The 13,760-nt window shown below is 58.3% G+C and overlaps 1 pseudogene; it reads left to right on the plus strand.

Moving 5' to 3' along the window:
• The first annotated feature begins 3,810 nt into the window (after positions 1-3,810).
• LOC122121666 lies at positions 3,811-13,397 on the plus strand (annotated as a pseudogene).
• The last annotated feature ends 363 nt before the right edge of the window (positions 13,398-13,760 follow it).

Consider the following 13,760-nt stretch of genomic DNA (forward strand, 5'->3'; position numbering starts at 1 on the left):
CTCTCACCATCCTTCATCTTCTTCCTCTTCCTCTGCTTCCTCCTCTACTTCTTTCCTTCTTCCTCTTCCTTTCCTTCTTCCTCTTCCTCTCATCCTTTCCTGTTCTCTTCCTCTCAATCTCTTCCTTCTTCCTCTTCTTCCTTTCCTTCCTCTTCCTCTTCTCAGTCTCTTCCTTCTTCCTCTTCTTCCTTTCCTTCCTCTTCCTCTTCTCAGTCTCTTCCTTCTTCCTCTTCTTCACATTCTTTTCCTGCTTCCTCTTCTTTTCCTTCTTCCTCTTCTCCATCTCTTCCTGCTTCCTCTCATGTTTCCTCTTCTTCCTCTTCCTTTCCTTCTTCCTCTTCTTCCTCTTCCTCTCAGTCTCTTCCTTCTTCCTCTTCATTTCCTATTTCCTCTTCCTCTTCACTTCCTGGTTCCTCTTCACTTCCTGCTTCCCCTTCGCTTCCTGCTTCACTTCCGGATTCCCCTTCACTTCCTGCTTCCTCTTCATCTCCCACTTCCGCTTCCGCCCCACTACCCCCGAGCTCTACGTCCCCTACAGCACCCCCGTGACCTTCACATGCCCCCGTGACCCAGGGGTCGCGTGCAGTGACCTGGCTGACGCCGGCCTCGCAGCCCGTGGCCTTCACTTCCGGCCCGGAGGACGCCCACTTCCGGGTGCTGCCGGACGGGCGTCTGCGCCTGCGGGGGGCACGGCGGGCCGACGCAGGCACGTACACGTGCATGGCGGAGCGGGGCTGGCGCGCCACCGTGCGCCTACATGTGCAGCTGTGGGCGCTGCGCATCCGGGTCATGCCTGATGTCCATGACAACGTGAACGACGACATCCGGGTCTCCCCCCTAGTGCGTCTGTGCGTGCGCTGCCAGGCGGATGGCGTCCCCGAGCCCCGCCTGCTGTGGGAACTTCCGGGCGGGCTGGTACTTCCAGTCCCGTATAGCAGTCACACGGGGGGGGGAGGGATCAGCGTGGATGCACGTGGGACGTTGGAAATCCCGGATGTGCTTGCGCTGCGCAGCGGTGGCAGCTACGCCGTGGCATGTGTGGCGCGCAACCTGGCGGGTGAAGCCCAGATGTGGGTGTGGCTGCCGCCATGGTGGGCGTGGGCTCTGCCCCCTGTGGCGTCGGCTCCGCCCTCTGAGGCGTTGATTCCGTCCCCTGGCGCGCCAGCTCCGCCCAGTCACACTCCTGCCCTGCCATCTTGGGCGCTGGCTCCGCCCCCTGGTGTGCTGGCTCTGCCCTCTGAGGCAGCTCTGCCCCCTGGCCCGCCTGCGCCGCCATCTTGGGCGCTGACTTCACCCCCTGGGGCAGCGTCGGGGGGCAGCGCTGCGTGTGGCGCTGGGTGGCAGCTTCCGGCTGCGCTGCCCCACCTCCACGCTTCCGGTGTCCGGGCGCCTGCCTGGCGGGCTGGTGCTGCATGGGCCGCCGAGTCATGGCCGCTTCACATTGGGCACCGACGGCAGCCTGGACGTGCGCACCGCCTACATCTGCCACGCCTACCCCAGGGCACCGCCCGGACACGACCCCCGTGCGCCGGAGACCCGGATGTTCAGCTTCATTCCCGCCACTAGGCCGCTGGGTGCCATGGCAGGGCAATGGACTGAGGAGACCCGGATGTGGGGCTTCATTCCCGCCGCTAGGCCGCAGCGTTCAGTTGCCGGGCAACCAAGTGAAGATACCAGGATGTTGGGCTCCACCACAGCGTCTAGGCCTGTGCCTTTGGTTGCCAGGCAACAGACCGAGAAGACCCGAATGTGGGGCTTCATTCCTGCCTTTAGGCCGCTGGGTTCGGTTGCCGGGAAATGCGTGAGACCCTGATGTCCGGCTCTAGCAAGACTCCTGGGCTGCAGCCGGAAGATGTCGGGATGTGGGACTCCAAACCTGCGTGTGCTGTACAGAAGCTGCGGTACGACCAGAGTCCACGGAGATGCTAGGACCCGGATGTGGACTGGGAAAGACCCAGATGTCACCTATCTCTGGGTCCACTGAGGGGCCAGGACCCGGATGTGGACTGGGAGAAACCCGGATGTCACCTATCTCCCGGTCCACTGAGGGGCCAGGACCCGAATGTGGACTAGAAGGGACCCGGATGTCACTTTCTTCCATGTCCACTGACCCAGATGTGGCATGGAGGAACCGGATGTCACTTTCCTCCAGATGCACTGATGGGTCAGGACCCGGATGTGGACTAGGAGGGACCCAGATGTCACCTTCCTTCATGTCCACTGAGGGGCCAGTACACGGATGTGGACTGGGAGGGACCCGGATGTCACCCTCATTCGTGTCCACTGACCCAGATGTGGCCTGGGGAACCCGGATGTCACTTATCTCCAGGTCCACTGAAGGGCCAGGACCCGGATGTGGACTGGGGGACCCGGATGTCACCCTCCTCAGTGTCCACTCACCCGGATGTGGCGTCAGGGACCCAGATGTCACTTATCTCCAGGTCCACTGAGGGGCCAGGACCCAGATGTGGACTGGGGGACCCGGATGTCGCCTATCTCCAGGTCCACTGAGGGGCCAGGACCCGGATGTTGCGTGGGGAACCCGGATGTTATGTAAGTCCACGTCCATTAACCCGGATGTGGACTGTGGCAGGGACCTGGACATGTGCTGGGCAGGACCCGGATATCACATCCACAGGCCTGGCTGTGGCGTGTGGAGTCTCGGATGTCACGCTCCTCTCCTTCCACTGACAGCGTCTAGGACCCGGATGTGGCGTGAGGATCCCGGATGTCAGGTCACTCCACATCCACTGAGGGTCCAGGACCAAAATGTGGAATGGGAACTACCTGGATGTTTGGGACCTCCAGGTCCGTGAACCCGGATGTGGGCTGGATACTAGGATGTTAGGGACCTCCAGGTCCATGAACCTGGATGTGGGGTGAGTACCCAGATGTTAGGGACCTCCAGGTCAGTGAACCCGGATGTGGGCTGGGTACTCGGATGTTAGGGTCCTCCAGGTCCATGAACCTGGATGTGGGGTGAGTACCCAGATGTTAGGGACCTCCAGGTCCATGAACCTGGATGTGGGGTGAGTACCCAGATGTTAGGGACCTCCAGGTCTGTGAACCCGTATGTGGGGTGGGTACCCGGATGTTAGGGATCTCCAGGTCCGGGAACCCAGATGTGGAGGCGAGTACCAGGATGTCACTTAACTCCAGGTCCACTGGCAGGCGCCAGGACCCGGATGTGAGGGGTTTGGACCCGGATGTGAGGGTTGGGACCCAGATGTGAGGGGTTGAGACCCAGATGTGAGAGGTGGAACCCGGATGTGGCGGAGCGGGCACTCCACACCTTGGCTCCAGCTGCGCTTTGGCCGTTGGGGTCCTTTCCCAGACTCGGAGGCAATAAAGCAACCATGCTGCTTCTGGATGGAATTCTTCCTCACTTCCGCCCCCCAGCGCAGGCCAAGCCCTCCTGAGTCCCTCACTTCCTCCCCAGCGCAGGCCACGCCCTCCTGAGCTCTGGCCATGCCCTACTGAGCACAGGCCACCCCCCCCCCCCCCGGGCACAGGCCACGCTCCCTGACGGTCCTCTTATTGCAGCCCTCCATGTAGTTCTCGAGGTTTCCCTCCTCCCCTTCCTCCTGCCTCTGCCAGGCCTGGCAATTTCTTGGCACCCAGCCCAGCAACTCCGGGCTTTTCCCTTCCTTCCCTGCCTACCCCTTCAGCACCACATCCTGTTCCTTTCCAAGGAACAAGGGGACTTTTATTTTGGAGGGGGTTTGTGGAGTTCTGGCTGCTGGAGTGACGTGGACATTTGCGCCCTGCGAGCTTCCTGGCTGGCAGGGAGAGCAACAGGCCCAGGCGCTGATGGCAGAGAACTGTGGATGTGAGTTCGTCCTCTGGGGAACACGGGGAGAGGTGTGGGGACCCGGGTTTGGGGGGCTTCGATTGCTTTTTGGAGCCCCACCCGGATGTCCCACCATGCCCCGGGGTGGGGGCTTCAGGGCCCCGCCACAAGCCTGGAAAGACGAGGTGAGGGGCTGATGTACTGGTGGGGGCAACAGCAGCCTGGCCCTGGGGTGGCCGGATGTTCCTCAGCTCTTCCCCACTTCCTGCTTCCGGCCTTCTCTTCCAGGAAACGGGGAGCATCATGGGAAGGACGTGATCCTGGGCGCCATGTTGGTCAGGAGAGGGCCTGGAGGGAGGGGGAGTCCTCCCATCCCTCCTCCCATCCACCCATCCATCCATCCACCCATCCCTCCACCCATCCATCCATCCACCCATCCACCTATTCATCCACCCATCCATCCATCCACCCATCCATCTATCCACCCATCCACCCATCCACCTATCCATCCATCCATTCATCCATCCACCCACCCATCCATCCACCCATCCATCCATCCATACACCCATCCACCCATCCATCCACCCATCCATCCATCCATCCACTCACCCACCCATCCATCCATCCACCCATCCATCCATCCACCCATCCACCCATCCATCCACCCATCCATCCATCCATCCATCCACCCACCCACCCATCCATCCATCCACCCATCCACCCATCCACCCATCCACTCATCCATCCAACCATCCATCCATCCACCCATCCATTCACCCATCCATCCATCCATCCACCCATCCACCTATCCATCCATCCATCCATCCACCCATCCATCCACCCATCCTCTCTCTCCTCCTCAGGTCGCACAGCAGCTGCACAGCCCCACCCCTTGTCTTCCTCCTTCTCCTCCTCCTCCTCCCCCCTGGCCCCTGCGCAGGCCCTGCCCCCTCGCGCCCCAACTTCCTGCTGCTCTTGGCCGACGACCTGGGCCTGGGCGACCTGGGCAGCTTCGGGAACCGCAGCCTGCGGTGAGCAGAGGGGGAGGCCCAGATGTAGGGCCTTAGTTACCCAGATGTGGGAGCTCAGATCCCTGGATGTTCCACCAGGAGAACTGTATAGACATCTAGTAACTCAGTTCCTCGGATGTTGGATGTTAGTATCGTGGATGTTGGATATCAAATCCCGGGATGTTGGATCTTAGTGCCCCGGATGTTGGATATCAGGTCCCCGGATGTTACATGTTAGTACCCTGGATTTGAAGACCAGGTCCCCGGATGTTGGATATCAGGTCCCCGGATGTTAAATCTTAATACCCCGGATGTGGGAAATCAGGTTCCTGGATGTTGGACTTCAGTTCTCTGGATGTTGGATGTTAGTACCCCGGATGTTGGAGACTAGGTCCCCGGATGTTGGATGTTAGTGCCCCGGATGTTGGATATCAGGTCCCTGGATGTTAAATCTTAGTACCCCGGATGTGGGAGATCATGTCCCCAGATATTGGACTTCAGTGCCCCGGATGTAGGAGCTCAGGTCCCCAGATGTTGGAGGTTAGTGCCCCGAATGTGGGAGCTCAGGTCCCCGGATGTTAGATATTAGTACCCTGGATGTTGTAGCTCAGTGCCCCGGATGTTGGATCTTATTCCTCCGGATGTAGGAGCCCAGGTGCCTGGATGTTAGATCTTAGTGTCCTGGATGTTGGATATCAGGTCCTCGGATGTTAGATGTTAGTACCCCGGATGTTGGATATCAGATCCTCGGATGTGGAATGTTAGTGCCCTGGATGTTGGAGGACAGGTCCACTTATGTTAGATCTTAATGCCCCGGATGTGGGAAATCAGGTCCCCGGATGTTGGACATCAGGTCCCCGATGTTGGAGATCAGGTCCCCGGATGTTGAATCTTACTGCCCCGGATGTTGGATATCAGGTCCCCAGATGTTACATGTTAGTACCCCGGATGTTAGAGCTCAGTTCCCCGGATGTTCCACCAGGAGAACTGTATAGACATCTAGTGGACCCCAAGTCCCCGGATGTTGGATGTTAGGTCCCCGGATGTTGGAGTTCAATTCCCAGGATGTTAGATCTCAGTTCCCTGGATGTTGAAGATCAGGTCCCCGAATGTTGGATATCAGATCCCTGGATGTGGGATGTTAGTGCCCCGGATGTTGGAGATCAGGTCCTCAGATGTTAAATCTTAGTATACCCCAGATGTGGGAAATCAGGTTCCCGGATGTTAGATGTTAGTACCCCAGATGTTAGAGATCAGGCCCCCGGATGTTGGATATCAGATCCCTGGATGTTGGATCTTAGTGTCCCAGATGTTGGAGACCAGGTACCCGGATGTTTGAGCTCAGGTCCCAGAGGTTGGATCTTAGTTGCCCGGATGTAGGCCCTCAGGTCCCCGGATGTTGGGCCTTAGATCCCCGGATGTAGGAGCCCAGTCCACAGATATAGATCTTAGTACCCTGGATGTGGGATCTCAGGGCCCCAGATGTTGGATCTTAGATCCCCAGATGTTGGACCTCAGGTCCCCAGAGGTTGGATCTTAGTATCCCAGATGTGGGATCTCAGGTCCCCGGATGTTGGATCTTAGATCCCCGGATGTGGGATCTCAGGACCCCGGATGTTGGAGTTCAGCTCCTGGGATGTTGGGCATTAGATCCCCGGACGTTAGACCCCAGGTCCCCGTATGTTCTTGGCTGTGACTCAGTTTCCCTCTCCCCCCACAGCACCCCGCACCTGGACGGCCTGGCCCGGGACGGCGTGCGGCTGACCCAGCTCCTGGCGGCAGCGTCCGTCTGCAGCCCGAGCCGTGCGGCCTTCCTGACGGGACGCTACCCTGTGCGCCTGGGTTGGTATGGGGGGGTGGGACATCTGGGGAACGGAGGGAGCGGTGGGGGGGAGGTGGGGGCAGGACATCCGGGGATCTGAGAGCCAACATCTGGGATACTAAGATCCAACATCCGTGGACCTGATATTCAACATCTGCGGATCTGAGACCCAACATCCGGGGATCTAAAGCCCAACATCCGGGGAACTGAGCACCAACATCCGGGGCACTGAGCTCTAACATCCAGGGACTTCATCTCTGACATCCGGGTTACTAAGATCCAACATCCGGGGATCTGAGCACAAACATCCGGGGCACTGAACTCTAATATCCGGGAACCTTATCTCTAACATCCATTGTACTAAGATCCAACATCCGGGGATCTGAGGCCTAACATTCTGGGAACTGAACTCCAATATCCGAGGACCTGACATCCACCATCGGGGTACTAAGATCCAACATCCGGGAACCTGAGCCCCAACATCTGGGGAACAGAGCTCCAACATCTGGGGATCTGAGGGCCAACATACCCGAATCTAAGCTCCAATATCCGGGGTTGTAAGACCCAACATCCAGGGAACTGAGCTACAACATCCGGGTAACTGAAGTCCAACATCTGGGGTCCTGATATCCACCATACAGGGCACTGAACTCCATCATCCGGGGATCTGAGGGCCAACATCCGGGATACTAACATCAAACATCCGGGGACCTGAGGTCCAACATCCAGGGAACTGAGGCTCAACATCTAGGGCACTGAGGTCCACTAGAGGGAGGGGAGGACTACTCTGAGGATCTCAGGTTCAAATTCCTGAGACTCTGGGACTTCCCCCCTGAAACGCCAGGAAACCGGAAGTGATGCCATATTGGTTTCCCCCGGGGGCTCCCAGGGCTGGGGTCCTTTCCACCCCGGGTGGGCAGGTCCCAGGCTATCCCAGACACAGCAGGCCTTCCCCCTGAAGGTGTTAGATGCCCCCTCCTGACCCGGGACGCCATCATCACTGACCTAGGGTCCTTCTCCTCTCTCTTGAAAGGCATGGTGACCACCAACGGGGCGCGTGTGCTGCAGTGGGCAGCCGTGTCGGGCGGGCTGCCCACCTCCGAGATCACCTTCGCCAAGATCCTGCAGGAGCAGGGATACGCCACCGGCCTCATAGGTAAGAGAGAAGTCATCCATCCACCCATCCATCCATCCACCCATCCCCCATCCATCCACCCATCCATCTATCCATCCATCCATCCATCCATCCATCCATCCACCCATCCACCCATCCATCCACTCATCCACGCACCCATCCATCCATCCACCTATTCATCCATCCATCCATCCATCCACCCACCCATCCATCCATCCACCTCCATCCATTCATCCATTCACCCACCCATCCATCCACCCATCCATCCATCCACCCACCCACCCATCCATCCACCCATCCATCCATCCATCCACCCACCCATCCATCCATCCATCCACCCATCCACCCATCCATCCATCCACTGTGCATCCAACCATCCAGCCATCCAGCCATCCACCCATTCCCCTATTCATCCATCCATCCATCCACCCACCCATCCATCCATCCATCCATCCATCCACCCATCCATCCATCCATCCATCCACCCACCCAACCATCCACCCACCCATCCATCCACCCATCCATCCACCCATCCATGCACCCATTCACCCATCCATTCACTCATCCATCCGTCTCTTCCCCTCCAGGCAAATGGCACCTGGGCCTCAACTGTGAGTCCCCCACTGACCACTGCCACCACCCCCTGAACCACGGGTTTGACTCCTTCTTCGGGGTCCCCTTCACCCTGATGGGGGACTGCTTGCAAGTGGAGCCCTCAGAGAAGCGAGCGCATCTGCAAGGGCCGCTGGACCTGGGGGCGCAGCTGCTGCTGCTTTCCCTGCTCTGCCTGGACTCTGGGAAGCTCACGGGCCTGCTGGGCCTGCGCTGGGTGCCCTGGGTGCTGGGCCCTGGATGTGGGGCCTTGCTCCTGGCCTGCACCTCCCGCCTCCTGGGTGTCTTCATCGTCCATGCCGACTGCTTCCTGATGAGGGATCACCAGGTCGTCCAGCAGCCTCTGAGGTTTGAGGCCAGTGCGGGGCTCTTCTTGCAGGAGGCTGAGGCCTTCATCCACAGGTCAGCCTGGAGTCGGGGAGGGGGACAGATGCCATCTACTAGATCTCTATAGTCAACTGGTAGACCTTAGATCCCCGGATGTACATCCAGTAGATCTCTATAGTCAACTATCAACCTCAAATCCCCGAATGTTCCACTAGGAGATCTCTATAGGCATCTGGTAGACCTCAGATCCCCAGATGTACATCTACTAGATCTCTATAGTCAACTGGTAGACCTCAGGTGCCCAGATGTATATCCAGTAGATCTCTATAGTCAACTGTCAACCTCAAATCCTCTGGTAGACCTCAAATCCCTGAATGTTACATCTAGTACATCTCTATAGACATCTGGTAGACCTCAGGTTCCCAGATGTTCCATCAGTAGATCTGCAGAGACATCTGGTAGACCTCAGATCAGACCATGATCGATTATTGGTAGTATTGATCAGATCATGATCGATTATTGGTAATAACTGATCAGCTCATGTTCAATTATTGGTATTATCGATCAGATGATGTTCGATTATTGGTATTATCGATCACATCACAATCGAATATTGGTATTATTGATCAGGTCCTGTTCGATTATTAGTAATATCTGATCAGCTCATGTTCTATTATTGGTCATATCGATCAGATGTTTGATTATTGGTAATAACTGATCAGATCTGTTCGATTATTGGTAATAACTGATCGGATCACGATCGATTATTGGTATTTTTGATCAGATCACTATTGATTATTGGTATTATCGATCAGATCAGGATCGATTATTGGTAATATCTGATCAGATCAGGATCAATTATCGATCATCTGATCGATTATTGGCAATACCTGATCAGGTCGGTTATTGGTGAGGTTATTGATGATGGGGGCGGGGTCTGACGTGGGTCCGCAGGCACCAGGCCCGCCCCTTCCTCCTTCTCGTCTCCTTCCTCCACGTCCACGTCCCGCTGGTCACCTCACCTGCCTTCCGGGGCCGCAGCGCGCACGGCGCTCACGGCGACAACGTGGAGGAGCTCGACTGGATGGTGGGTGAGTGCGGGGCGGCAGGAACTGAGGCACGGTGCTTGGGATGGGGGAAACTGAGGCACGGGGTGGGGTGAGAGGGATAGGGAGACTGAGGCATGGGGACGGGGTGAGCGGGATAGGGAAACTGAGGCACGGGGGTGGGGTGAGTGGGTTGGGGGAAACTGAGGCACAGAGATGGGGTGAGCGGGATGGGGGAAACTGAGGCATGGGAACGGGGTCAATGGATTGGGGTAAACTGAGGCACGGTGCACTTGGGTAAACTGAGGCACGGTGCATTTGGGTAAACTGAGGCACGGGGACAGGGTCAGTGTGTTGGGGATAAACTGAGGCATGGGGTTTGGGTAAACTGAGGCATGGTGCATTTGGGTAAGCTGAGTCACTGGGCATGTTGGGGGTAAACTGAGGCAAGGTGCACTTGGGTAAACTGAGGCACGGTGCATGTTGGGTAAACTGAAGCACGGTGCATGTTCAGGGTGAACTGAGGCACGGTGCATTTGGGTAAACTGAGGTACGGTGGATGTGGGTAAACTGAGGCCCGCATATAGGGGTAAACTGAGGGACGGTGCATGTTGTGTAAACTGAGTCACTGGGTATTGGGGTAAACTGAGGCACGGTGTATTTGGGTAAACTGAGTCACTGGGCATGTTGGGCAAACTGAGGCATGGTGCATGTTGGGTAAACTGAGTCACTAGGCATGTTGGGTAAACTGAGGCATGGTGCATGTTAGGTAAACTGAGGCACGGGGACGAGGTGAGTGGGTTGAGTAAACTGAGGTACCGTGATGGGGGTAAACTGAGGCACGGGGACGGGTTCAGCGGGTTGGGGTAAACTGAGGCACGGTGCATTTGGGTAAACTTAGGCACGGTGCACTTGGCTAAACTGAGGCCCAAATATAGGGGTAAACTGAGGCACGGTGCATGTTTAGGGTAAACTGAGGCACGGTGCACTTGGGTAAACTGAGGCAAAGTGCATTTGGGTAAACTGAGGCACAGTGCATGTTGGGGGTAAACTGAGGCACAGTGCATGTTGGGGGTAAACTGAGGCACGGTGCATTTGGGTAAACTGAGGCCCGGTGAGCGTTGGGGGTAAACTGAGGCACGGTGCCTGTTTGGTAAACTGAGTCACTGGGCATTGGGGATAAACTGAAGCACGATGGAAATTTGTAAACTGAGTCACAATGCATGTTGGGTAAACTGAGGCACGGTGCATGTTGGGGGCAAACCGAGGCACGGTGGATGCTGGGGGTAAACTGAGGCATGGACCCATTCCCCCGCGCAGGGCGACTGCTGGCAGCGCTGGACGGCGTGGGGCTGGGGCGCCATACCCTCGTCTACTTCACGTCGGACCACAATGCCTCGCTGGAGGCCCGGGCTGGGGCGCCCGCCTCGGGGGTTCCAATGGCATTCACCGAGGCGAGGGGAAAACTGAGGCAGGGTGGGCGGGGCCTCACACGCGGCCCGCCCCCGCCCCTTGACCTTTGCCCTTCGCCCTCCCTTGCAGGTGGCAAAGGCATGGGCAGCTGGGAGGGTGGCATCCGGGTCCCTGGGCTGGTGTGCTGGCCTGGGACGCTGCCCGCAGGGCGCCTGGTGCCTGAGCCCACCAGCCTTATGGACCTGTTCCCCACCGTGGTGCGCCTGGCCGGGGGCTGGGTTCCGTCGGACAGGTAGGAGTTCTCCGGCCTGCGTCCCCACGGGGTGGAGGAGAAGGGGGGTCATCCGGGGCCTCGGGGGAGGCTGAGGCCTGCACATCCGGGTCTCTGGTTGCTCAGAAGCCTGCACATCCGGGTCTCTGAGGGCTCAGACCTGCACATCCGGGTCTCTGGGGGCTGAGGAGCCTTTACATCCGGGTAACTAAGGGCTCAGGCCTGCAAATCTGGGCCTCTGAGCACTCAGAAGCCTAGACATCTGGGTCTCTGAGGACTCAGGCCTTCATATCCGGGTCTCTAAGGCATCAGGTCTGCACATCCAGGTCTCTGAGTACCTAGTCCCAGGTCTCAGGCCTGGACATCCGGGTCTCTGAGGGCTCAGGCCTGCACATCTGGGTCTCTGAGGGCTCAGAAGCCTGCACATCTGTGTCTCTGGGATCTCAGGCCTGCACATCCGGGTCTCTGGGGGCTCAGAAACCTGGACATCCGGGTCTCTGGGATTTCTGGCCTGCACATCTGGGCCTCTGAGTGCTCAGAAGCCTGCACATCTGGGTCTCTGAGTGTTCAGGAGCCTGGACATCCGGGTCTTGAAGGCCTCAGAAGCCTGCACATCCAGGTCTCTGAGGGCTCAGAAGCCTGCACATCCGGGTCTCTAAAGGCTCAAGCCTTGACATCCAGGTCTCTGGGATCTCTGGCCTGCACATCCGGGTCTCTGGGGGCTCTGGCCTGCACATCCAGGTCCCGCAGGGAGGTGGAAGGCCGGGACCTGATGCCCGTGCTGCTGGGGACGGCGCAGGCCGCAGGTCACGACTTCCTGCTGCACTACTGCGAGGCCCGGCTGCACGCCGTGCGCTGGTTCGACCACCCAAGTGAGTGCCTTGACCTCCGCTGGGCCCCGGGGCGGGGGAGGGAGCTGCATGCATGCGTGCAGGGACCCGGATGCAAGGCCTGGGGGTGGGAGACCTGGATGTGGGAATCCCCGGATGTGGGAATCCTGGGATGTGAGGACCTGGATAGAAGGCATGAGATGGGAATCCCCGGATGTAAGGTCCCAGATGTGAAGTCCCCGATGGGAATTCCCGGATGTGAGGTACTGGATGAGAATCCCTGGATGTGAGGCCCCGGATGTGGGAATCCTGGGATGTGAGGACCTGGATGGAAGACATGAGATGGGAATCCCCGGATGTGAGGCTCCGGATGTGAGGTCCCAAATGGGAATCCCTGGATGTGAGGTCCCAGATGAGAATCCCCGGATGTGAGGCCATGGATGTGAGTCCCCGGATGTGAGGTCCCACATGTGAATGCACGGATGTGGGGCCCCGGATGTGAATCCCCGGATGTGAAGCCCCAGATGTGAATCCCCGGATGTGAAGCCCCGGATGTAAGGTTCTGGATGTGAGGTCCCGGATGTGAATTCCCAGATGTGAGGTCCGAGATGGGAATCCCCGGATGTGAATACCCAGATGTGAAGTCCTGGATGGGAATCCCCGGATGTAAGGTCTTGCATGTGAATGCCCGGATGTGAATCCCTGGATGTGATGTTCTGGATGTGAATTCCCGGATGGGAATCCCCGGATGTGAGGCCCTGGATGTTACTCCTTTCTCCCCCCACCCCCCGCAGGCCACACGGTGTGGAAGCTGCACTTCGCCGCTCCGCGCTTCGACTCGCTGTGCTCGGGCGCCTGCCTCAGTTTCCCTGCCTGTGCCTGTTCGGGGCGGCAAATGACCCGCCACCTGCGGCCACTGCTCTTTGACCTGACGGTGGACCCGGGGGAGACCCGCCTGCTGCAGGGCCCGATGGCGACGCACAGGCGTGTGGAGGCCGCGGTGGCCCGGATGCTGCGCACGCGCCGCCCCCTTGTGGCCCCGCCCCTCGCCCCTGCACACAACACCTGGAGCCCGTGCCTGCAGCCCTGCTGCGAGCCCAGACCGCTCTGTGCCTGCGACCACCTGATCCCCGACCTCTGACCCCGACCCGACCCCCAACCCCCAACTTCCCTGGGGCTATGGCAGATCCTGGCCTGCGCCTCTCACATCCGGGGACTCACATCCGGGTATTAAACATCCGGGTATACTCAAATACAGAGATTCCCACATCCAGAGATTCCCACATACAGACTCTCACATCCAGGGATTCCTACATCCGGGGATTCCTACATCCGGGGATTCTCACATCCAGGGATTCCTACATCCGGGGATTCTCACATCTGGGGATTCTCACTTCTGGTGACACATCCGGGGATTCCCGGGGATGTATTTACACATCCGGGGAATCCCACATCCGGGGACTTTTACACCCGGGGATTCTCACAACCAGAGACTCTCACATCC

This window comes from Dipodomys spectabilis, unplaced genomic scaffold (genome assembly GCF_019054845.1).
Source record: "Dipodomys spectabilis isolate Male_0828 unplaced genomic scaffold, ASM1905484v1 ptg000193l, whole genome shotgun sequence".
In the NCBI taxonomy this organism is placed as follows: domain Eukaryota; kingdom Metazoa; phylum Chordata; class Mammalia; order Rodentia; family Heteromyidae; genus Dipodomys; species Dipodomys spectabilis.